General features: G+C 43.6%; 1 protein-coding gene across 9 annotated transcripts in view; it reads left to right on the top strand.

Moving 5' to 3' along the window:
* PLCL2 (phospholipase C like 2) overlaps window positions 1-22,616 on the top strand; it is a 241,414-nt gene that overhangs the window by 60,957 nt on the left and 157,841 nt on the right. The window lies entirely within an intron of this gene.

The raw sequence follows: 22,616 nt of genomic DNA, 5'->3' as shown, positions 1-22,616 counted from the left end.
ATGTTATTGCAGTTTTACACGGAGTGAACAGCTGCCAGGGATTAGATATGGAGTGGGGGAGAGAGTTATTGAAGGTGCTAATAGCCTAGGTGCAAGCAGGTGTCGGAATGTGGACAAAAAGGGGGAGAGGGGAGAAAGAGAGAATAAAGAATAGAGGGGAAAGAGCAGTTCATTACCTGTCCATATCAGCTGTTTTGTGCACAATGCCAAAAGGCATGATTCCTACCAAGAGAAGATTTGGACTACCTTGCAAAGGTTTTGCCAAAATGAGGGCAAGGAGAGGCAGTGGACTGCTGGCATGGCACCAAAGTCTGTGGCACTGTGTATGCAAAGTGGAGCACTGGGGTTCCCAGGCTAAAGAGGATGTTAGCCCATGGCAAGTCCATGCAGGGAATGGCCCAGCTTTAAGGTCTCTCTAAGGTTATGCATGGGATAACCTCTAGGGGCTCTCAGGTAATCAGGCACAGGGATGGTTCTATGGGAAGCTCGCACAGAGTGACCCAGGCACTCTGGGTTCCATGAGTGTGTAGCACTGGCCAGTGGAGATTTCTTTGCAACAGTCCCATGCAAGGAATGCTCAAGGCTAGTGATTTCACCTCTGTAGCACTTCTGGACCCTGTGGTCTCCGTTGAACTTCATCTTGGTGGCTAATTGGCTCCATGTTTGAACATGTCCAGATCATTTTGAATCTTGGTTTTATTTTCTAAGGTGTTAGCTATTCCCAACAGTTTTGTGTCATCTGCAAATTTGAAAGCATCCCCTCTACTCGCCCTTCAAGTCATTTATGAAATGGTTAAACAGCACTCAATACTTCCTTCAGGTTGAGATGGAACCGTTCAGGAGCACCTGCTGAGTTCAGTTGTTCAATCACCTGTGAATCCACCTAACAGTAGCATTGTCACTCTAGACCATATGTTGTCATCTTGTCAACAAGGATATCATGAGATATTTTGTCAACTGTTTTTTCTCTGAAATGGAGATATGTTTGGACTAAGGTAGTCATGACTAAGTCCCAAGATAAGCCCCGATGCATTTAAAAGCTGGTGGCTGCAGGAGCAGCATTACTGTATTTATCCCCATTGTTGTAAATGGGGATAAAGGCAGTAATGCTGCTTCTGTAGCTACCTGGTTTTAAAAGCACTGGGGCTTATCTTGTAGCTTTGCTGCAGCCTTGCATGAAGCCTTATGGCTCTGTTAGACTGTACCTCATAGCAGCTATTGAAATGAATGGGATTTAAGTTAGTCATAACTAATTTGTCTTCTTGATTTCAATGGTGTATAATCATGACAAACTAGTTTGGATGTGGTTCACTATGTCCACACCATTTCCATGATCTACTAAACTAATAACATTATTTTTTTTAAAGTGGCACAACCACTTTGAAGTGGTTTAGATACAGTTCATGCTGATTAATGTCATCAGCTCTTATTCTTGCAAAGTAATTCCTACAGTGACAATACAATGATAATCTATGAAGGGAGCATACATGCATGCACTGGGGTTTCTGAAGCCCCCCCCCTTTTTTCTGGCTCATGTCTTGTGTTGGCAAAAAGTCTGCTCCCCCAAACCATTGGATTCTTCCAGTTCAAGAAGACATTAGAGCAGTCCACAGAATTGTTCAGGTGCAGACATTTATATTTTTGCATCCTGGATGTTAGTTGCACATCCTGCAGAATTCTCCCATTTATATTGGACCAAAGTGTTCTGTGTACGCTGATATTTATAACTATCCTTCTTATCCATCTCCCTTCCTTCTTGTTAATTTTCTTTGGACCAGAATACAAGGTGCCACCCTCTTGCACCTCAAGCAAGAAACTTGTTGCTCATGTCTCATTCTAAATGTTGTTGATTGGGATCACTGGGACAAACCTTTGTTTGTTTGTTTGCTGTTTTTCTAATATAATTCAGTAAGCCCATGTGACCTACTCCTTCATTTGATCTCCATACCCTTTGAAACCTGGAGAATAGTGAGGACAAGGAGCAGGTCTATCAATATTGTGTGAATTAAACTCGGAAGCTACTCATATTCTCTGTGTGGCTGGGTGTTATGTTTTTGCTTTCCTCCCTTGCCCCCGGATTTGATTACATCACAATACTGGTGAAGGAGTTGCTAGGAACACAAACCACAGTTTTGCACATTATTGCAAGCCTTCCTAATGCAGGTTGAATGGTGGAGGGCAAAATTGAGATTAATGCTCATGACATACAATTCAGATAACCCCATTTGCCAGGAATATGATGCAGTCCAGGGGAGAAACAAAAAAGCAGATGGACACATACATAGTTTATACAGTTAGCTGTAGAAATTGATCCTCATTTTAACATCATTATTATATCTTTATGTGGAGGTATTTATATTAATTTGGATTGATAAAGATAGAACAAAAAACTGATCTAATGATTAAGAGGCAGGATATAGGAGTTATATTTGTATGGTGGGAGAAAGTCTATCTAGCATTATAGGATCCCCCCCCCCCAATTACTTTTATGAATATCCCCACACATATAATTGATGGGAACAAAACATTGGTAGTTTCTTCTCATTAAGATGCTTGTTTTCTACTGCCTTGCTGAGCAGCCCACTTTTACAGTTCCCTTCTATTGTGTACTTGCATTTTAGGCAACAGATAGTGTGTGACTCTGTGGTTTACACAGACTCAGGCATGTTTACAAAATACAAAGACAAGGCCTCAGCTTCTGGGCCCAAGGACATTAAGCTACGAGAGGACACAACCAACCAGACCACTCAATTCACGTATTCAATGTACACCTTCTTTGGTTGCTTAAGGATGAAGCCTTATCTGTTTCAGCTTACACAGTTTAGCAACTGCTCTTGGGTTATGAAATGTTCTATATATTGTGAAACCATTTTGATATACAGGAAACTTTCAAAATCGGCTGTTAGACTGTTTGTCTAAAGCTCTTCCATGAATGTATTTCCAGCAGAATAGAATTTCAATAGAAAGTTCTAAACTGAGTAGTCCATTCACAGGGCTGCATCTCATTAGCTCAATATGCAGACAGAACGTTTCCACATTTCTTAATCATGGTTAAGAGATCAGGAATGCTCCTTAGGTTCATGTGCTCCTCCTTATCTCTCATCCTCATTCCTCCTCCAGCTCAAGTGCTATCCCCTTTCATCCCTTTTCTGCCCTGATTCCCCCTTCTCTTTTCAGTGCTGCTATCAATGGTGTGTGTTCCATATGTATTGAGTGGAATGCATCCAATTAATTATTTAAATAATTAAATCATGATCAACTTTAACTTGCAGCATAGTCCCAAGTGTGGTACTTTACTTTTCAGTGAGGTGAGTTAATGGCAATCATTCAGCTTATATGGGAAAAGGGAGAAAATGCTTTGAGAGGCTCTATGGAGGTGGGTGTTACATCTGCCCTCTGCTACAGATGATGACCCCAATGCCTGGAGACAGGGAAAGGTGACTCAATGATAGAGAATATGCTTTGCATGAAGAACACCCCAAGTCTGATCCTGAGTGTCTCTAGTTAAGGCTGTGAAAGACCCTTGTCTGAAACCCTGCTGCCAGTCCATGCAGACAATACTGAGCTAGATGGACGAATGGTCTAGTTTGGTTTAAGATAGCTGTATCAGTTCACATCAAGTTTTGTCTTCTTGGAACTATGTCATATAGGAGCCCTATTTGGACACTGTGTTCTAAGAGTGTTCAAATGTCTGTACACAACATTTTGTGTGTGTATCCAAGTGGACCTGGGTACAGGGCCCCAGCTGCATGCTATAGAAAGGAAATGTACTGCTGTTACGTTCAACATAACATTTGAATAACTGAACCTGTGTACAGATCTGTACTTGTCTTCACTGTATACTCATTATACAAGTGTTCAACATAATGTCTGAATAAGGTTATTTTAGCCCATTTATTTTTCCCTTTAGATCAATGCAAGCCATTGCAACCTTTAACTGCAGAGCCTCAGCCTTTCATCTGCATAGTCCTGTCCTGGGTTCTGGTCCTCAAAGTGATGCTAGAGTGTGACAAACTCTACAAACATCAGGTTTATATATTTATATAGTCAGACCTTCCAGCATCACTAAAAGATTTCCTTGCCCCAAATGCTGCTTCTTATTGTTGTTTTGGCTCCAGCTGGGGCTGGATCTCTATATCCAGCCTCGAATCCAAAAGCAGTGCATCCAATATGAATATTTAAAGCTGCCTTGTTCCCCTTGCCAAAAGAATGGGGGGAACTGGATGCTTCAGTGTGCATGATCCCAGTCTGGCAGTAGTTTTGATGCCTTGAGTCCCTTCATCCCACTGTAAAGTATCAAGAGGAAGGAGCCCACTTAATCACAGGCACCCAAGGTATTGTTGAGGGGTGTGAAAAGAAACATTAAAGTCCTCACCAAGGTTGCCAGAACCTAAGGGGTACACTCGTGGGTCAAATGGGCCGTAAGACAGAATTTGGCTTTTTAAAAGCCAAATCTGGCCACCTAGGTCCTCACACAGCACAGTATGCAGAATATGCTCTGGTGTTAAAGAAGTTTAGCCCAAGAGATTCTCTGAAGAAAGTAGGTTGAGTTGAAAAAACAAAGATTTATTAATAAACTAAAATATCATTTACTGACAGAGATATTGAACAACATACAAAAACAGTCACTAGCCTTCAACAAATGAACAGTTCTAACTGACTCTTGTCTTAACTGACCAAGAGAGACCTGTTTGTTTGTTTGAATGATTGAATGATATACCGCCCTTCCAAAAATGGCTCAGGGCAGTTTACATCAAAATAAAAACAATTAAAATCATTTCAACATTAAAATCATTTAAAACCAACATTAAAATTTAAAACCTTTAATTTAAAACATTAAAAATTTATATATATGTGTGTGTGTGTGTTTTTAAGCCCGTTGGATAACGGGCGCTAGTGGAGCTGTGCGCTCTGGACCCCCGCTGCCATTTCCCCTCCCGCCACCCACCGCCGCCCGCAGCTCCGGCCGGGCCCGCCGCCCACGGCTCCGGCCGGGCCCACCGCTGCCCAGGCCCATTGCCACATCCAGTTTCCCCCACCGCCTCATCCTGCGGCCATGTTGGGTAGCCAGAAGCGGCCGCCCCGAAGAAGCCGGGTAAGCGGCGGCGCGGCCAGGCCTTGGCCATGGCTCTGCCGCGCCGTGTCTTCTGGCCGAGGTGGCGGCTTTGCCGCCGCCTCGGCTAGTGTCCCCTGCCGCCGCTTACTCGGCTTCTTCGGGGTGGCCGCTTCTAGCCACCCAAGATGGCCGCCAGGTGCTGGCGGTTGTGTCTCCCTTGCTCTGTTCTGGGCATGCGCTCCGCGCATGCCCAGAACAGGCCAGGGAGGCACGGAGACACGCTTGGTGTCCATCCACGGACGGACACCAAGCCTTTTATTAGAGAGGATATAATCAACATCTCATTATGCCTCTAGTTGCCAAAAGAGGTTACTGTAGTGCTAAGAGCAATGCTTTAGAATTCTCACTTCTAACAGGTCTGAGTCTCTGGTTCAGGCTCCTTACTGCTCCAGTTCATAAGAACATAAGAACAGCCCTGCTGGATCAGGCCCAAGGCCCATCTAGTCCAGCATCCTGTTTCGCACAGTGGCCCACCATATGCCGCTGGAAGCCACAGACCGGAGATTGAGGGCGTGCCCTCTCTCCTGCCATTACTCCCCTGCAACTGGTTCTCAGAGGCATCCTGCCTTTGAGGCTGGAGGTGGCCCACAGCCCTCTGACTAGTAGCCATTGATAGACCTCTCCTCCATGAAGTCATCCAAACCCCTCTTAAAGCCATCCAGGTTGTTGGCTGTCACCACATTCTTTGGCAGAGAGTTCCACAAGTGGATCACGCGTTGTGTGAAAAAGTACTTCTGTTTGTTGGTCCTAGACCTCCTGGCGATCAATTTCATGGAGTGACCCCTGGTTCTAGTGTTGTATGAGAGGGAAAAGAATTTCTCTCTCTCCACTTTCTCCACACCATGCATGATTTTATAGACCTCTATCATGTCTCCCCGCAGTCGTCTTTTTTCTAAACTAAAAAGCCCCAGGTGTTGTAGCCTTGCCTCATAAGAAAGGTGCTCTAGGCCCCTGATCATCTTGGTTGCCCTCTTCTGTACCTTCTCCAGTTCAACAATGTCCTTTTAAAGATGTGGTGACCAGAATTGTACGCAGTACTCCAAGTGTGGTCACACCATAGTTTTGTATAAGGGCATTATAATGTTAGCCGTTTTATTTTCAATCCCCTTTCTAATGATCCCTAGCATTGAATTTGCCTTTTTCACAGCTGCCACACATTGAGTCGACACTTTCAACGAGCTGTCCACCACAACCCCAAGATCCCTCTCCTGGTCCGTCACCGACAGCTCGGATCCCATCAGCATGTACTTGAAGTTGGGTTTTTTTGTCCCAATGTGCATCACTTTACACTTGCTAACACTGAACCGCATTTGCCATTTTTGTCGCCCACTCCCCCAGTTTGGAGAGATCCTTTTGGAGCTGCTCACAATCCTTTTTGGATTTCACTACCCGGAAGAGTTTGGTATCATCTGCAAATTTGGCCACGTTGCTGCTTACCCCTGCTTCTAGATCATTTATGAATAAATTAAAAAGCACCGGTCCCAGTACAGATCTCTGGGGGACCCCACTTCTTACTTCCCTCCATTGTGAAAATTCTCCATTTATACCTACCCTCTGTTTCCCGTCTTTCAACCAGTTAGCAATCCACACATGTACTTGTCCCCTTATCCCATGACCGCTAAGTTTCCTCAGGAGTCTTTGATGAGGAACTTTGTCAAAAGCTCTTTGGAAGTCCAGGTAGACTATGTCAACTGGATCACCTTGATCCACACACTCGTTGACACTCTCAAAGAAGTCCAAAAGGTTGGTGAGGCAAGATTTACCTTTGCGGAAGGCATGCTGGCTCAGTCCCAGCAGGGCCTGTTCTTCTAGGTGCTTTACAATTTTATCCTTGAGGATGCTTTCCATCAATTTGCCTGGAACGGACGTTAGGCTAACCGGCCTGTAATTTCCCAGATCGCCCCTGGATCCCTTCTTGAAAATCGGTGTTACATTTGCTACTCTCCAGTCCTCTGGTACAGAGCCCGATTTCAGGGATAAGTTAAATATTTCATCAAGGAGGTCGGCAATTTCACATTTGAGTTCTTTGAGGACTATTGGATGGATGCCATCCGGCCCTGGTGATTTGTTAGCTTTCGGTTTTTCCAGACAGTTTAGAACATCATCCCTTGTCACTTCTATCTGACTCAGCTCTCTAGCCTCCATCCCTAAAAAGCCTGGTTCAGGAACAGGTATATGCTCAGTATCCTCTGCCGTGAAGACAGATGCAAAGAACTCATTCAGCTTCTCTGCAACCTCCATATCCTCCTTAATAATCCCTTTCACTCCCTCATTGTTCCTGGCTAGTTGTACTGGTTCTCTGCTCAGAGAGGGGTGCCCTAGATGAAGCTTGCCATCTCATCAACCTGCAGTGGGGCACCTGCCACCTTCTATCTTCCCTTTCTTCCTGGTAGAATTAAAACAATCAGCAGCTGTCATGCATACTGAAGTGCCAGTGACACACCTTGGCCCAGCTTTATTTATGCCTGACTGAGCCGACTGAACCATGGGGGAGCTGCAAGCAGCATGGTGCCTGACATATACCATTGATCCATTTTACAGCAATTTCCTCACATTTGTGGTCATGTTTGTAATGGTGACTAAAGTCTGAGTAAAGGTGGACTTCTCAAAATGTTTTGGTATGCACAAAGGGGACTGGGCTTGGTCTTTTCCCCTTTCAATGGGTAGGTATCATGACCTTAGGAGTACTTAAGAAGTCATTAGATCAAAGTGGAAAATATGTAATTTGTCTGCCACTTACCAAAGATATTCTAATTCCTCTTTGATCTCTATCATTCACTCCCTTTAGAGTATAGTGTGTCATCAGCTTTCAAACTGGCAGGATAATTGCTAACCAGAAACGGAGAAACTGAACAACTGAAATGAATATGTGTTCAATTTCTGTTCTCTCTGAGGAGACTGGGCAAAATAAACACTGAAATATAGCTGAAGGGTTCTCAAGACCATTTAAAAACATTTTGCTGATTTTATTTCAGATGACTTGCATATGTTTAACTGGCCATGTAAGTGGTTTGGCTTATGTTCAAATAGTGATTCAATATCTCTTGAGAAACCTTAGGTAAAAAGAAGGTTGAATATGGGATGTATGTATCATCTAAAAATGGTTTTGAAGAAGTCAAAACATTAGTTCAGTGTTTGCAAAACCACTAGAAACATAAGCTTAGATTGATAAAAACTTGTATAAGGATTGTGAGAATTTGCTTCATACGGCTGCAACCACAGAGATAATGACATTTGGATCCTTTTAGATAGACTTTACCTGTGGGAAGTACAATATTCATAAAACAGTAGGATTCAAAGTAGTCAGAAATTTACAGGCCCAGGCCATGTGCCCTTAGAGCTGTCCGAAACACAGAAATGGAACAGTTAATTATGAACTTTCCCCCACCAATTACCTTCAATTTGTCTGCTAATTGTCTTTGTGTCAAGCTGTGAGTATTAAAGGCACAAAAAATGGCCAATAAAAAGGGAATCCTCTGTTCATGTTTTCTTGACCATGCAATCTATTAAACATAACAGTCACAGCCACCAATTTACATTTTAGGTGGTTTATTTCAACACAGGTACCCCACCCCAACCCGGCCATCCTGCTATCTGAGACTGCTTTTTCTCTGAAAATGCCAAGGATTGAATCTTGGTGGTTCGACATGCAAGGCAGAACCAACTGGTGGCATAGATATGACAGGCAGTGGGGCTTTTGGCAAGAGCAGCAGGGCCCTTGGGCAAGGCGATGGCATTGCATCAGACCTGTACTCTTAACTGCCTCTGCTTTGCAACATTGCTGCCTCCTCCCCAGCTTAGTAGAGGCCAAGCCACACAAAAGCATTGCCTCAAGTGGGTGGGAGGAGTTCTCTAAATATTGCACTGTGCACCAGAGTGACACAGTCTCATACTTTGGACAACTTGTGGCATACCAGCCAAAAAGGCTGGCCTCCGCTGGTTCCTGTGCTTGATTTGCAGCAACAAAACCTAGACACTACAAAATAACTCAAGCCATATGGCCATTGCTTGTTTTGTTTCCAAGCTTCTTGTACAAACTGATTTACATTTATTATTGCAACTCTTACTTCTATAATCATTAGGTTTGTGATAAATATAGGTCTGATGTATTTTTTAAAAACCCAAACCCAAAGTTTCTATTAGGGTTGTAGAGAAAAAAACCTGAATTATAAAATCCTCATCATTCAGAAGGCAAATAACGAAACACAGACTCTATATTCAGGGCTGATTTTAAACTGTGTGTGGCTGTCTGTGATTATGATTTCCCTCTATATTAAGCCTGGTTTTCATTTTGTAATAGTCATGGATATTAGCCATGGATATAACTGCTTCAATATGGGAGGCCCATATGCAAAACCATGATCTGCCCTTATATGGTGTGAAACCTACATAGGTTCTAGCAAAGGGATGGAGTATAGGCCATGACTTTTAGACATACCGACTCTACCAGTATACTTATTTCAGGAGAGTCCTCTGTCCCATAGAGAGACTCCTGTGTTTTTGAAGGTGGCAACCCTATAGAGCAACTTTCAGCTGCGCCATTACAGCATCATATGCCAAATGTCTCTTTTTTCCAGCTTTAGCTTCCAGTTTCCTGGATCCCCAACCCAGTCTGTGCACTTTGTCTGGCTTCATGCTTTGTTTGACAGGCAGCCAACTCTGCCTGTACTGTCCCTCCCTCTCTCTCTCTCTCTCTCTCTCTCTCTCTGACTTTGGGAGAAAAAACAAAAATGGAGGGAAAGAAAATCTATGTTTGAGAACCCCCTTTTGAAACATAAGGCTACAAACATATAAACCTGCCATATACTGAGCAAGATCATTGCTCCATCTAGCCAGTATTGTCTACAGTGACCAGCAACAGCTCTCAAGGTTTCAAGAAAGGAAATCTTCCCAGCCCTACCTGGAGATACCAGGGAGTGAACCTGGGACCTTCTGCATGCAAAGTATCTAATCTATCATTGAGCTACAGCAGCTCCCCTTTAAGGAAGATACATCCTTGATCTTGCCTGTTGGTTAGCTTTGTCTTTATGACTGAAATGTAAAAGTAAATATATAATTATTGCCTATATCTATTCTATCCCATGCAAGCCAGAAGCGCAGCCGCTGGCATACAGTAGCTGCCAGGCCTTCTGTGTGGGACTGAAGTCTGAGGGGAAGTTATGCTCACAGTCCTCCAGTTTTAGTTTTAAGTTTTTTGTTTTGTTTCTTGTTTTAGTGGGTTGTACCAGGCTGCTCAAAAGGATGTGTCTGGGCTTTCTTTTTAAGGATGGAGCAGGGGATGCATTCAATGAGATTATTTCAGTCGTGGATTATTTCAGTGGCTATTTCAGTGGTGGAAGGGAATAGAGGATCGGGTATTGGCAGGCCAGCATGCCCTTATAGGGGGAGTTGAGTACTTTAAGGTTGACTCAGCCTTCCATCCTTCCGAGGTCGGTAAAATGAGTACCCAGAATGTTGGGGGCAATATGCTAAAATCATTGTAAACCGCTTAGAGAGCTCCGGCTATAGAGCGGTATATAAATGTAAGTGCTATTGCTATTGCTATTGCTATTAATTACTGTTTTCCCTTCCAGCTGCCTTGTCAGCTCTTAGGCCTCAGGGAGTAGTTCCCACTGGACCTAACCATGCTCCTTTGTAATGACAGGGTGGTTCAAAATAAGATTGAAATCATTCATGATTTGATCATGAATGAAGGTGCTGACCTGGCTTGTATAACTGAGACCTGGTTGGGTGAGGCTAGTGATACTAAGTGGGCCCAACCTCATCACCCAAGGTGCTCTGTTGCTGAGCAAGTATGGGGAGGTGGCCAGAGGGTGGAGTGGCTGTGGCTCCTTGTGAGAGAATTGACTTATGTTGAGTGTATGTACCTTAGGTTGCAGACTTGGGATAGATTGGAGATTTCAACTTCCACTTTGGGACTGGCTTGTCTGGTGCTGCTCAGGAGTTCATAGTGGCCATGAAAACTATGGGCCTGTCCCAATTAGTCTTAGGACTTACGCATATTTTGGTCACATGCTGGATTTGGTCTTTTGTTCAGATCAGGGGGATGTTCTATGGCTGGGGTCTCCTGAAGTTTGTCTATTGTCTTAACTTCCTGATTAAGGTTGGTCTCACAATCATGTCTGACCCCTGTAGGGATAGTGGACATATTAGAATGGGAAGGCGGTTGGATCCAGTAGGATTCCAAAGGGCCTTGGAGGATTTTGGAGATGATTTTGCTGGTGATTCTGTCAAAGCCCTGGCGGATACCTAGAATAGGGAACTTACCAGGGCAGTAGACACGATAGCTCCTAAGCGTCCTCTCTGACCTGCTTCAAAATTAGGTCCATGGTATATGGAAGAACTATGGGAGCTGAAGTGGCAAGGTAGTTGACTGGAGCACAACTGGAGGAGGACTCATATTGAATTCTATAAGACATAGCATAGAACCCATTTAAAGGCCTATGCTGTGGCAATGCATGCAGCAAGGAAGCAATTTTATTCTGCGCATATTGTGTCTGCAAGTTCTCGTCCAGCAGAGCTGTTCCGGATTGTTAAACTCAAGCCCCTTGTTCCAAATCTGCTTCCAGAAATAATGTTTCACTGTGGCACAATAAATGAGTTGTTTGCGGATAAAATTAACCCCTGCTAACTTGGCAAAGAGGCACTTTTTAATGTGGTGATTCTCTTTATTTAGCAGGGGGAGAGTAACTGGCGCTATCTACCCCTATCTTATGTTTCTTTTTAGATTGTGAGCCCTTTGGGGACAGGGATCCATCTTATTTATTTATTGTTTCTCTGTGTAAACTGCCCTGAGTCATTTTTGGAAGGGAGGTATAGAAATCAAATAAAAGAAAAATAATTAATAAAATGACATTAAAATACATAAATAAAATATCTCGCATTCAGGCTGATCTGGACTCCAATATTTCTGCAGAGGCATTTAGGGAGGTGTTCAGCAATCCCTCCTGCAAGATTAGATTGGCTTGATTTCAGTTTGTGACTCCTGAGGATGTGGATAGGCTGCTTGGAGAGGTACAGCCTACCACCAGTTCTTTAGATCCTTGTCCAACAAGGTTGATTTCATCTTGCAGGAAGGTTGTCGCAGCTGGCCTAGTTTATATCATTAATACCTCAGTGAGGGAGGGCAGGAGGCCACCTTGTTTGAAGGGGATGGTGATTATCCACTCTTGATGGATAATTATAGGCCACTTTAGGGCGGGCTATGCTGTTGAGATTGCTTTTGTAGACGTGATGGATGACCTACACCAGGGAACTGACAGAGATGTGACTCTGCTGGTTTTTTAGATCTCAGCAGCTTTCAATACCATTGACCATGGTATCCTGCTGGATTGCCTGAGGGATTTGGGGATAGGATAGGAGGCATTGTTTTACAGTGGTTCTGCTCCTATGTCTCGGGTAGATTTCAGATGGTGGCACTTGGTAACAGTTGCTCTTCAAAACGAGAGCGACTATATGGAGTCCCTCAAGGCTCCATTATGTCACCAATGCTTTTTAGCATCTACATGAAACTGCTGGGTGAGCTCATCAGGTGATTTGGTGCTGAGTGTTATCAATATGCTGATTACACCCAAATTTATTTTGCCTTGTCATTGATAACAGGAAATGGCATTAGCTCCTTAAAGGCCTGCCTACAGGCAGTAATAGGCTGGATGAGGGATAATAAACTGAAACTGAATCCAAGCAAGATGGAGGTGCTCATTGTTGGGGGTGGTCCCTGGACATACCAGTTTCATGCACATCCCTAGTTACACTCCGCCAGGAAGAACAGGTTTGTAACTTGAAGCAGTGGTCCATGTTGGACTACTGCAATGCACTCTATGTAGGGCTGCCTTTGTACATAGTTTGCAAACTTCTGTTAGTTCAAAATGCGGCAGCCAGTCTGGTCTCTGGGGAATCTCAGAGAGACCACAGTATACTGTTCTTAAACAGTTGCACTGGCTGCTACTATCTTTCTGGGCAAAGAGCTGGTTATTACCTTTAAAGCCCTGAATGGCTTAGGTCCAGGTTACCTGACAGAGTGCCTTTCTCTACAAGATCCTGACTGTTCATTAAGATAATCAGGAGGGGTCCATCTTCAGGTGCCACCAGTTCATCTGCTGGCAACCTGGGATCAGGGCTTCTCAGTTGTTGAGAAGGATTGTGGAAAACACTCCCCATGGAAATAAGAGTATTACCTTCCTTGGAGGTTTTCAGGAGGGCCTTAAAGACCCACCTTTCTAGCCTGGCTATTACAATGATATGTAGTTTTAATTTTAATCTGATTTTAATGTGTTTTTTAAAAATTTTAATTGTTTTATTACATTTTTGTTTTTAATGTAAACTGCCCTGAGCCCCTTTAGGAAGGACGGTATATAAATTGAATTAATTAATTAATTAATTAATTGACAATAAACAGCTTTATGAATGCTTGCCTTTGTAGTACTGCAATATTTAGCACAAAAAGTTACAAGACCAGTACCACTGGACAGATTTATTTTATTATTTTTCTGAATATATTATCACTTCTGAGACAGATAATTAAAAATTTCCTCTGCATTTCTGGCACTTAGCCATCAGTATATATCTCCCTTGTGACTTTGCTGATATTCTTAGGGGAAAAAATTTAAACGAGGAATGAGGCAGAAATCTGTATTTATCTTTTAAGCGTATATGATTTGGTATTCCAATCTTTTTGACAAAACATTTCCAGTATAAATGCACATGGCTCAGAGAATGTTTAGACAGAGAAAAGAATATCATTTCTGCTGAACACAATCAATAGAAAGTTAATATTTATCTACTACCTCAAGTGCGGATATGGTGAATACTAACATTTAATGACAATAAGACAGTGGGCCGGTTCAGACAATTCAGCCGCCAGCACTTGCAGTTATGAAGGGCTGATGCTGAGAGAGTGCCCATCAGAATGCCCTCCCAAGGTGTTTCTTTATTGTATGGGTGGACTTTTCACTCATCTGTATATATGCTCCAAGTGCTTCTTTGAAGGGAAACACTGGGAGAGTGTCAGGATGTCTATGGAGGATGTGCTGATGGGTATGTTCTTAGCATGCCCACTTCATAACTGTGTGTAAAGGGGCTGTGTTTTCTGAACTGCCTTGTGTCTGAATAATTGTAATTTGATTATATACTGTAGTGCTGGTTTGCTTTCTGAACTTTGTTCCAGTCAAAATCAAAACCCTCAAAAGACCTCACAAGATGTTTAAATTAACTTATTAAGTACTGTATATTTATATCCCGGAAAGGAGTTTAAGATGCATATGCTTACCCCTTTCATGGTCACAATGCAGTGAGATGGGTTACTCTGAGAGACAGTACATATCACAAGTCAACCCACTGGCACTAGAAGTCAACATAATATTTAAGTCAACATTAATAATTTAAGGAGGCCTTTTCATTACCACTTCAAAAAATGTGTCCCATCTCCAGTTAATGCTTCTTCCCTTTATGAGCAGGGAAGAAGGACAGTTGTCAAATAATGTCAGTCTCTGGCTAATCTTAATTTGCAAAGTTTTGAGTAGTTCTGCTCAAAGTACTGTGCTCATTGAAAGATAATGGTTGACATACTGTGCAACATTCTGTGAGTCTATTACATAAAAACAGCCCTGCTGGATCAAGCCCAAGGCCTATCTAGTCCAGCATCCTGTTTCACACAGTGGCCCACCAGATGCCTCTGGGAAGCCCACAGGCAAGAGGTGGGCATGCCTTCTCTCCTCCTGTTGCTCCCCTGCAACTGGTATTTAGAGGCATCCTGCCTCTGAAGCCTGGAGGCAGCATATAGCCATCAAGACTAATACCCAGTAATAGACTGTCCTCTATGAATTTGTCTGTGTTCAATTTAAAGCCTTCCAAGTTGGTGGCCATCACCACATCCTGTGGAAGAGAATTCCACAGAATAATTATGCACTGTGTTAAAAAGTACAGGAGAACCTCTGTATTTGCAGCGCTTCCATTCTCCACTGCTATGGAAACCACGAATACAGAAGCATTGGGGCAATGGGACCGTGGAGGTTAGGTTCCTGAAGGTTGGGAGAATGCCTTTAAAAGGTGGGAAATGGCCCTAACATTGTGGGGGAAGTGGCCTACCGTGATCCACAGGTCCCCAGCAGCACAGCAATGCCCCCCAATAGCAAAACAATCTGCTGGAAATTGTGAATTTCTGCTTGTTTTTTCTTCAAAAGAAGCCATTTTGAGGTTCCTGGTCGCAAAATGGTGGCCAAAAATGACCTCTGAGGTCATTTCCAGCCACCCCGCCCCACAAATATGCAAAAATTAACTCCTTAGTTGACTACGCCCCCCCCCCCCCAATATGCCAAGGTCAGGTGCCAATTCCCCAACCACAGATTCGTGAAACCGTGGGTATGGAGTCTGCGAATACGGAGGTTCTCCTGTACTTCTTTTTGTCAGTCCTAAATTTCCTGGCAATCATTTTCATGGAATGACCCCAGGTTCTAGTGCGATGAGGGAGAAAAAAGTCTCTCTCTCCACATCAAGCATAATTGTATAGACCTCTGTCATGTCTCCCCTTAGTCACCTTTTTTCTAAACTAAAAAGCCTCAGATGTTGTAGCTTTGCCTTGTAAGGAGGGTGATTTAGGCCCCTGATCATTTTGGTTGTGCTCTTCTGCTCATTTTCTAGTTCTACTATGTTCCTTTTGAGATTCGTGGAGCAGAACTGTACACCATACTCCAAAGGAAGCTGCACCATAGATTTGTATAAAGGCATTATAATATTAGCAGTCTTGTTTTCAACCCCATTCCTGATGATCTTGAGCATGGAATTTGCTTTTTTCACAGCTGCTGCACACTGAGTCAACACTTTCAGTGAGCTGAACACCACAACCCCAAGATCTCTCTCTTGGCCAGTTACCAACAGCTCCTGGTCAGTTACCAGCCCCATCAGTGTATATGTGAAGGTGCTTTTAATGAAATGTGCACACAGTTGCGCAAGAGTGCTTTTGTACGGACACACACTTTCATGATGGATGGCCATTATTTCCAATGGTTGTCTATCATGCAACTCCATTTGTGCAATTTTGAGCATTTGTGCAAGAGTGATCTTCTACAACTGTGCACACATTTTGTTAAAAAGCACATGGAGAGCTGAGCAGTATGTCAGCCAAGATATGCAAAGGCATCCTTGAATGTAGTTTAGGCAAAGGAATGTTTGGCATAGATTGAAGGATACTATTTACTAGAACAGATATATTCAACTTTTCAACAATCTAAATATAAGTATTTTGCATGCACCAAAAAACCCCTAATATTTTCCAATAAACAAATCTGTTAATTTGGCTGTGGACTCCCACCCACTCAAACTTGTTTTCATGTTCTTTCTTCCTCTTTATGTGATATATCTGTTTTGGCAAATTCTCTCTCTCACTTTCTCACACACATACACATAAACAATTCTTTACTGATATCTTACTTTGCTGATTTGAACAAATAATCCATCCAATAATCTTCTGATTTCATTGGGACTCTCCAATTTGATCCTGAGACTTGGACAAGAAATTAGACTAGCTATGGGTTAGTTTGGAACCAAATGTTATGGTGTTTTGTCACATCGTAGTGGATTTTACCCAGCTTTTGTCTCAGAGTAAGCCCACGTGAGGGGAGGAAAAATGCTGAATCCTCCCCATGCTTACTGAACAAAGGCTGCTCCCCAAAACTTTCCTGTACTTAGTATCTTATTCGCTGCCACCACCACCCAATTATTAACATAGATTAAACTCCCACCCCCTTCCCGGACGTGGGTGGAATTAGAGGGAAAATTCTCCCTCCCTTACTATTGCAAAAGTACAAAAACCTTCCACATGCAAGCTTACATGTGGTGAGAAAACTGTTCTGCACCAGAGACAAAAACCCCTTTCCAGCCCCACATTCCTGAATTAAAAATCCACTCAAGAAGCTTATTGAAATGGTAAAGAACAAAAATAGGGGGAAAAAACACTTTATTCCAAATACTACAGGAAGTTTATGTCTGAGGCTCTGTCAGCTTCTGGTTACAGCTAGAAGACACACCCAGAAATTGCAAGAATACTTCAAAAAGCACTCCAGTTGGAGTGGCACACTTTAAAAATCGTGATTATGGATGTAAGTAAATTCAAAAGCTCCCTTAAACGTTTACAGAGACTTTTGCTGCGCCCTGGATGGGTGGGCACAGGCTATTGCTTCTTAGCTTAGTTATGTTACAGGCACACAGTCCTTGACCAGTTGCAAAGATATACAGAGCACACGAAAGGAAAATAAAAGTCTAACGCAACCTGACTAACAAACTGTTCCCTAGGCAAAAGCCCTGGCTTTATTCCCCCTTGAACTCACCCCAAACTCCAGGAGAGAACTGAAGCCCCTGCAGTCTTATCTTCCAAGAACTGCAGTCCTCCTTTCTGCAGCCATTTCCCTGGCCACACATCCTGCTGCCAGCCGAGCCTAGCCTCTTCTGCACAAAGAGACCCCTCTTTTCCTGCCTCATGGCCCCCCAGGTTCTACACACCTGGTGCTGATTGGCTGATCCCTGGAGGTCACCAGCCTGTGAGTCAGAACAGGGTTCACTTCCAGTTCCCTCTTGAGGGGAGTGGAGGAGCTGATCAGAGGTTGATCGTTACACACATTTATTTATTAAAATGTATACCCCACCTTTCCATCCCAGTGATGGGACACTGAAGTTGTCAATGTGAGAGCCGCCAGTTTTCCATGTGCAACTATAGCTTGACAAATTTAGAAGTATATGCTAATTGCAATTCAATAAACTTTGTTTGCAGAATTATGGTAGGGTTTGTAGAAATAAATGCCAAAGTAGGACTTGATGGCTCCAGGTAGGATTCATTCAGGTCTCGATAAAAACTTAGTGGCTAAATATGTAGGTGCTGGCCAAGTTGATATCATGAATACCCCACTGAGGGAGGGCAGGATGCTGCCTTGTTTGAAGGAAGCAATGGTTAGACCTCTTCTTAAGAAGCCCACTCTTGATCCTCTGGTGATGGATAATTGCCAGTCCCCAACCTCCCATGGTTGGGTAAGATGATTGAGAGGGTGATGGCTGACCAGTTCCAAGCAGTCTTGGAGGAAACTGATTATTTAGACCCATTTCAAACTGGCTTTAGGGTGGGCTATGAGGTTGAGATGACCTTGGTAGGCCTTCGCCAAGGAATTGACAGAGTGGATGTGACTCTGCTGGTTCATTTGGATCTCTCAGTGGTTTTCGATTCCATCGGCCATGGTATCCTTCTGGATCACCTGAGGGAGATGGGGATAGGATAGGAGGCACTGTTTTACAGTGGTTCCACTCCTACATCTCAGTAGATTTCAGATGGTGGTGCTAAACAAGACCTGCTATATGGAGTCCCTCAGGGCTCCATTATGTGTCACCAATGCTTTTTAACATCTACATGAAACTTCTGGGTGAGCTCATCAGAGGATTTGGTGCTTTGTGTTATTAATAAGCTGATTACAAATCTATTTCTCCTTGTTAGTGATATCAGGCAATGGCATTTAGCCCCTTAAAGGCCTGCCTACAGGCAGTAATGGGTTGGATGGGGGATAATGAAGCTGAATTCAAGCAAGATGGAGGTGCTCATTGTTGGATGTTTGTTATCTGCAAAATGGATTAGAATTTCATGTTCTGGATAGGATTACACTCCCCCAGAAATAACAGGTGCTTAGAGTGTCCTTGGATCTGAGTCTCACCCTGGTGTCTCAGGTTGAGGCTATGGCCTGTAGTGTGTTTTTTACCAGCTGTGATCTGGCCAACTTTGTCCATTCCTAGAGGAGAATGACCTGAATATAGTGGTGCACCAGCTGGTAACTTCCAGGTTGGACTGCTGCAATTTGTTTTATGTAGGGCTGCCTTTGTGTGTACTTCAGGCTTAATTGAGGCTGTGATGTTAACTTTATTCTGTTGACAAATGGAAGCTATTCGGTCTTTGCCCGGGGTAGGGTAGGCACCAGAAGGGGAAACTGAGACTATTTGGATGGGTTTCCACTTATTCCCTGAGAAGGGGTAGGGGAGGAAAAAAGCAGATGTGGGTGGGTGGGTGCGGAATTGAAGGAGAAATACTGCAGTGACTGGGGAGGCTTCTGCAAAAAAGAAGAGAATACAGTCTTTTCCTCCCGTATTGTGTCTACAAGTTCATGTCTGGCGGAGTTGTCCAGGGTTGTGAAGGGGCTAATGTGTGCCCCTTCCTCCTTGAATTGGTACTTGGAGCCAACAATTATCTATCTATCTATCACATTTATATACTGCCCAAACTTTCATCTCTGGGTGGTTAACATAAAACAATTAAAACATATATAAAAAGTTAAAACAATTCAACAATTTAAAATCAATCACAAAATTAAAACCAACAAATTTTTAAAAGCTGAGAAAGCTTGGTTGAAAAGATAGGTTTTCAGATGTTTTTTAAACATTACTCACAGTGACATTTTTAATGAGCTTTTCATTGACAAAATCTCTCTTATTCGGGCTAACTTAGATTCAAACTGCACAATTGCTACAGAGTCTAATGCCGAGGTGTCCAGCAGCTCCTCTTATGTGATGGCCCTGGGTTAATTTCAGTTCTTGAATCCTGAGGATGTAGACAACTTGCTTGGAATGGTGCGGCTTACCACCTGTTCTCTTGAGTCTTGCCTTGGGTATTTCCGATAATGTCTTCTTTACCACGAACCACCTGTTGAGATCATCTAGAGAGGTTTGCCTGTAGTTGCTGCCAACTCGTTTGGTGGCTCCTCAGGAACTTCTCCATAGCAACTACTTCTCCGTTGCTGCCCCTGGACTTTGGAATGCACTCCCTGTTGAAATAAGAGCCTCCCCATCCCTGGCAACTTTTAAAAAGGCACTGAAGACCTTACACCCAGGCTTGTAATTAGATTTATGGTTGAAATTTTTAATTCTGGTTTTAAGTGATTTTAATGTTAATGTTTTTAATGTTTAAATGATTTTGTTTAATTGATTTAGTTTTGATTTTAACTGTTAATTGATTGTAATTGTTTTTATTTGTTGTAAACCACCCTGAGCCATTTTTGGAGGGGGTGGTATATTATAAATAAATAAACACAACACAGTACAATACGGGGAGGGGGGCTCACCTCAGCCATTTTTGCAGTGGAGTGCAAAGCTCTCAAGGTGTGATGGGAGGAAAGGAGAGGAAGACCCCATGGAAGTGGGTATGGAGGGCTCATAGCTCTGCTGCTCCTTCGCGCCTTACCTTATGGCGTGGGCACAGGCAGGCAGGGGAGCGAGTTGGGTTCATCAGCAAGCTCTGTGTGTGTGTGTGTGTGTGTGTTTGGGGGTGGATTCTCTCCTCTCCCTTCATATTTCTAAGGATACCACAGGGAGGAGCTGAACTACTGCCAGTGCTTTAGCCCTAAGCCCAGCCAGGATCCCTCGATCCCTGCCACTCTTTGTCTCTCTCTGGAAGGCTGTACTTAGTGTTTCTCGCTTGAAAATCGAGAGGCAGCAGTGAGGGTCCCTGAAGGAGTGTTATTGTTGCCTATGCATACACCCTGGCCGGGCCCCACTCTGGAGTGGTGGGCCCCAGTAATTTGTACTGCCCCCCATCAGCCCTGACTGCAGGGGGAATGTTAGGACAGAACCCTTACCATAAATATGACATAGTGAGGCTGTTCCCACGATCACTGGGAAGTAGGCTAAGGAAGTTTAGCCCGCCTCCCAGTGATCGTGGGAAACACTGGGCTTGCAGGCAAGCCTGGTGCTCCCAAGGCGGCTAGCCTGCTTAATTCACCCTCCCCTTAAATGAGGTTAACAGAGTGAGCTCTCGGTTAATTTCATATTTTTGCTTGTGTGTCACCGCGGTGCATGGCAACACATGAGTAGACCCCTGACTGGGAGGCTTCAGCCAGCCTCCTGGGCTCAGGGGTCTCTCCAGGATGCCCTGTGCACTTGCGTGGGGCATCCAGGGACTTCTGGGGGCTGTGCAGCCCCCGATCCCCACAGCCCCCACCAGCTCCGTGATGGAGCTGGCAGTTGTGTGGGTGGCCAATCTAGCTGCCCAGGGCTGCACTTTGATCATTTGCAGGGAGAGCGGGCTAAGCCCACTCTCCCCACAGACCCAGCAGAAGCTCTTCTCACTGCTAGATTTCAGTGAAAAGGTACTTTTTGATTTGAGGAAACATTAAAATGTGCAACCCTCCATTGATTCCTGATTGCACAATGAGTTTCAGTCCAGAAACAGTAAGGTATGAAAACAAAGCTGTATAGTTCCCTAAGCTTATCAGATACCTGATTCAAACAATTGTTGAGTTACATATCCTCAAAGTCAATGGCTCTTTAAAGACTTCTGTCTGAATTTCCTCAGTGCAGTGTCCTGTGGCTTTACTTTTAATGTCTACTTCATCAGGCTATAGAGGTGCTAGAACCTGGTGGTGGAGAGCAGGTGCCTTCAAGCTCAGGGCTACAATTATTCATATAGTTGGAGCAGACTCCCAATTCTTAGCTCACACATTAGAGGCAAGTAAAAAATGGCTCTGATCTTTGAAGAGCATTGCTGCTGACAATGTATTTATTCACCTATTCATACCCTACTCTTCCTACAAGGAGCCCAGAGTGTAACATGGTTATATTTATCCTCAGCACAACCTTGTGAAGTAGGTTAGGTTGAGAGATAAGTGAGTGGCCCAGAGTAACCTAGTGAATTTCATGCTTGAATAGGGATTTGAACACAGGGTGGGTTGGGGTGTGGGGGGGTGCATCTTAGTACAACGCTCCAACTACTGCACCACGTTGTCTCCAAGTCATTGTTGCTCCAATAGACTGCTTCTGTTGCTTGCTTGTTTGCTCTTCCAAAATAAGCCAGCTCAGAAGCTGCAATGAAAAAATCACGCTTGCTGCTGTTATTTAGTTAGGGTTAGGGTTTATTTATTTTATTTATATACCACCCTTCCAAAAATGGCTCAGTGTAGTTTACATAATTTGTTTTTTTAGATTAAAAACAAAACAATTAAAATCAAAATTAAATCAGTTAAACAATAAAAATAAAAATAATTTAAAACCAACGTTAAGAATTTAAAACCATAAATCTAATAAAAAGCCTGGGTGAATAAATGTTTCTTCAGTGCCTTTTTAAACATTGCCAGAGAAAGGGAGGCTCTTATTTCAATAGGGAGTGTATTCCAAAGTCCGGGGCAGCAACAGAGAAGGCTCGTTCTCAAGTCGCCGCCAAACGAGTTGGCGGCAACTGCAAACATCTCCAGATGATCTTAACAGGCAGTGGGGCTCATGGTAGGCTTGTGCCTGAAATGTTTCGGAGGACATTATAGAAGTCTCCAAAATGTTTCGGCCACCAGGGCCGTTTTGGCTTTTGGAGGCAGTGGGGGTGCTCCCTTAAGGGCAGGGGAGGGTGCACTTACCCCCCCGCTGCATTTTCCCCGCTGATGCTCCGTTTTATCAAAGCCCCTTGAGGCGGCAGCGTACCTCCTTGCCATCCCATTGACATCCACGGCCGGAAGTACCTTGCCTCAACCTGGGACACAAGGGAGTGGTT

The sequence above is a fragment of the Hemicordylus capensis genome, chromosome 6, assembly GCF_027244095.1.
Source record: "Hemicordylus capensis ecotype Gifberg chromosome 6, rHemCap1.1.pri, whole genome shotgun sequence".
Taxonomy (NCBI): Eukaryota; Metazoa; Chordata; class Lepidosauria; order Squamata; family Cordylidae; genus Hemicordylus; species Hemicordylus capensis.
This window is presented reverse-complemented; position numbering and strand designations above follow the sequence as displayed.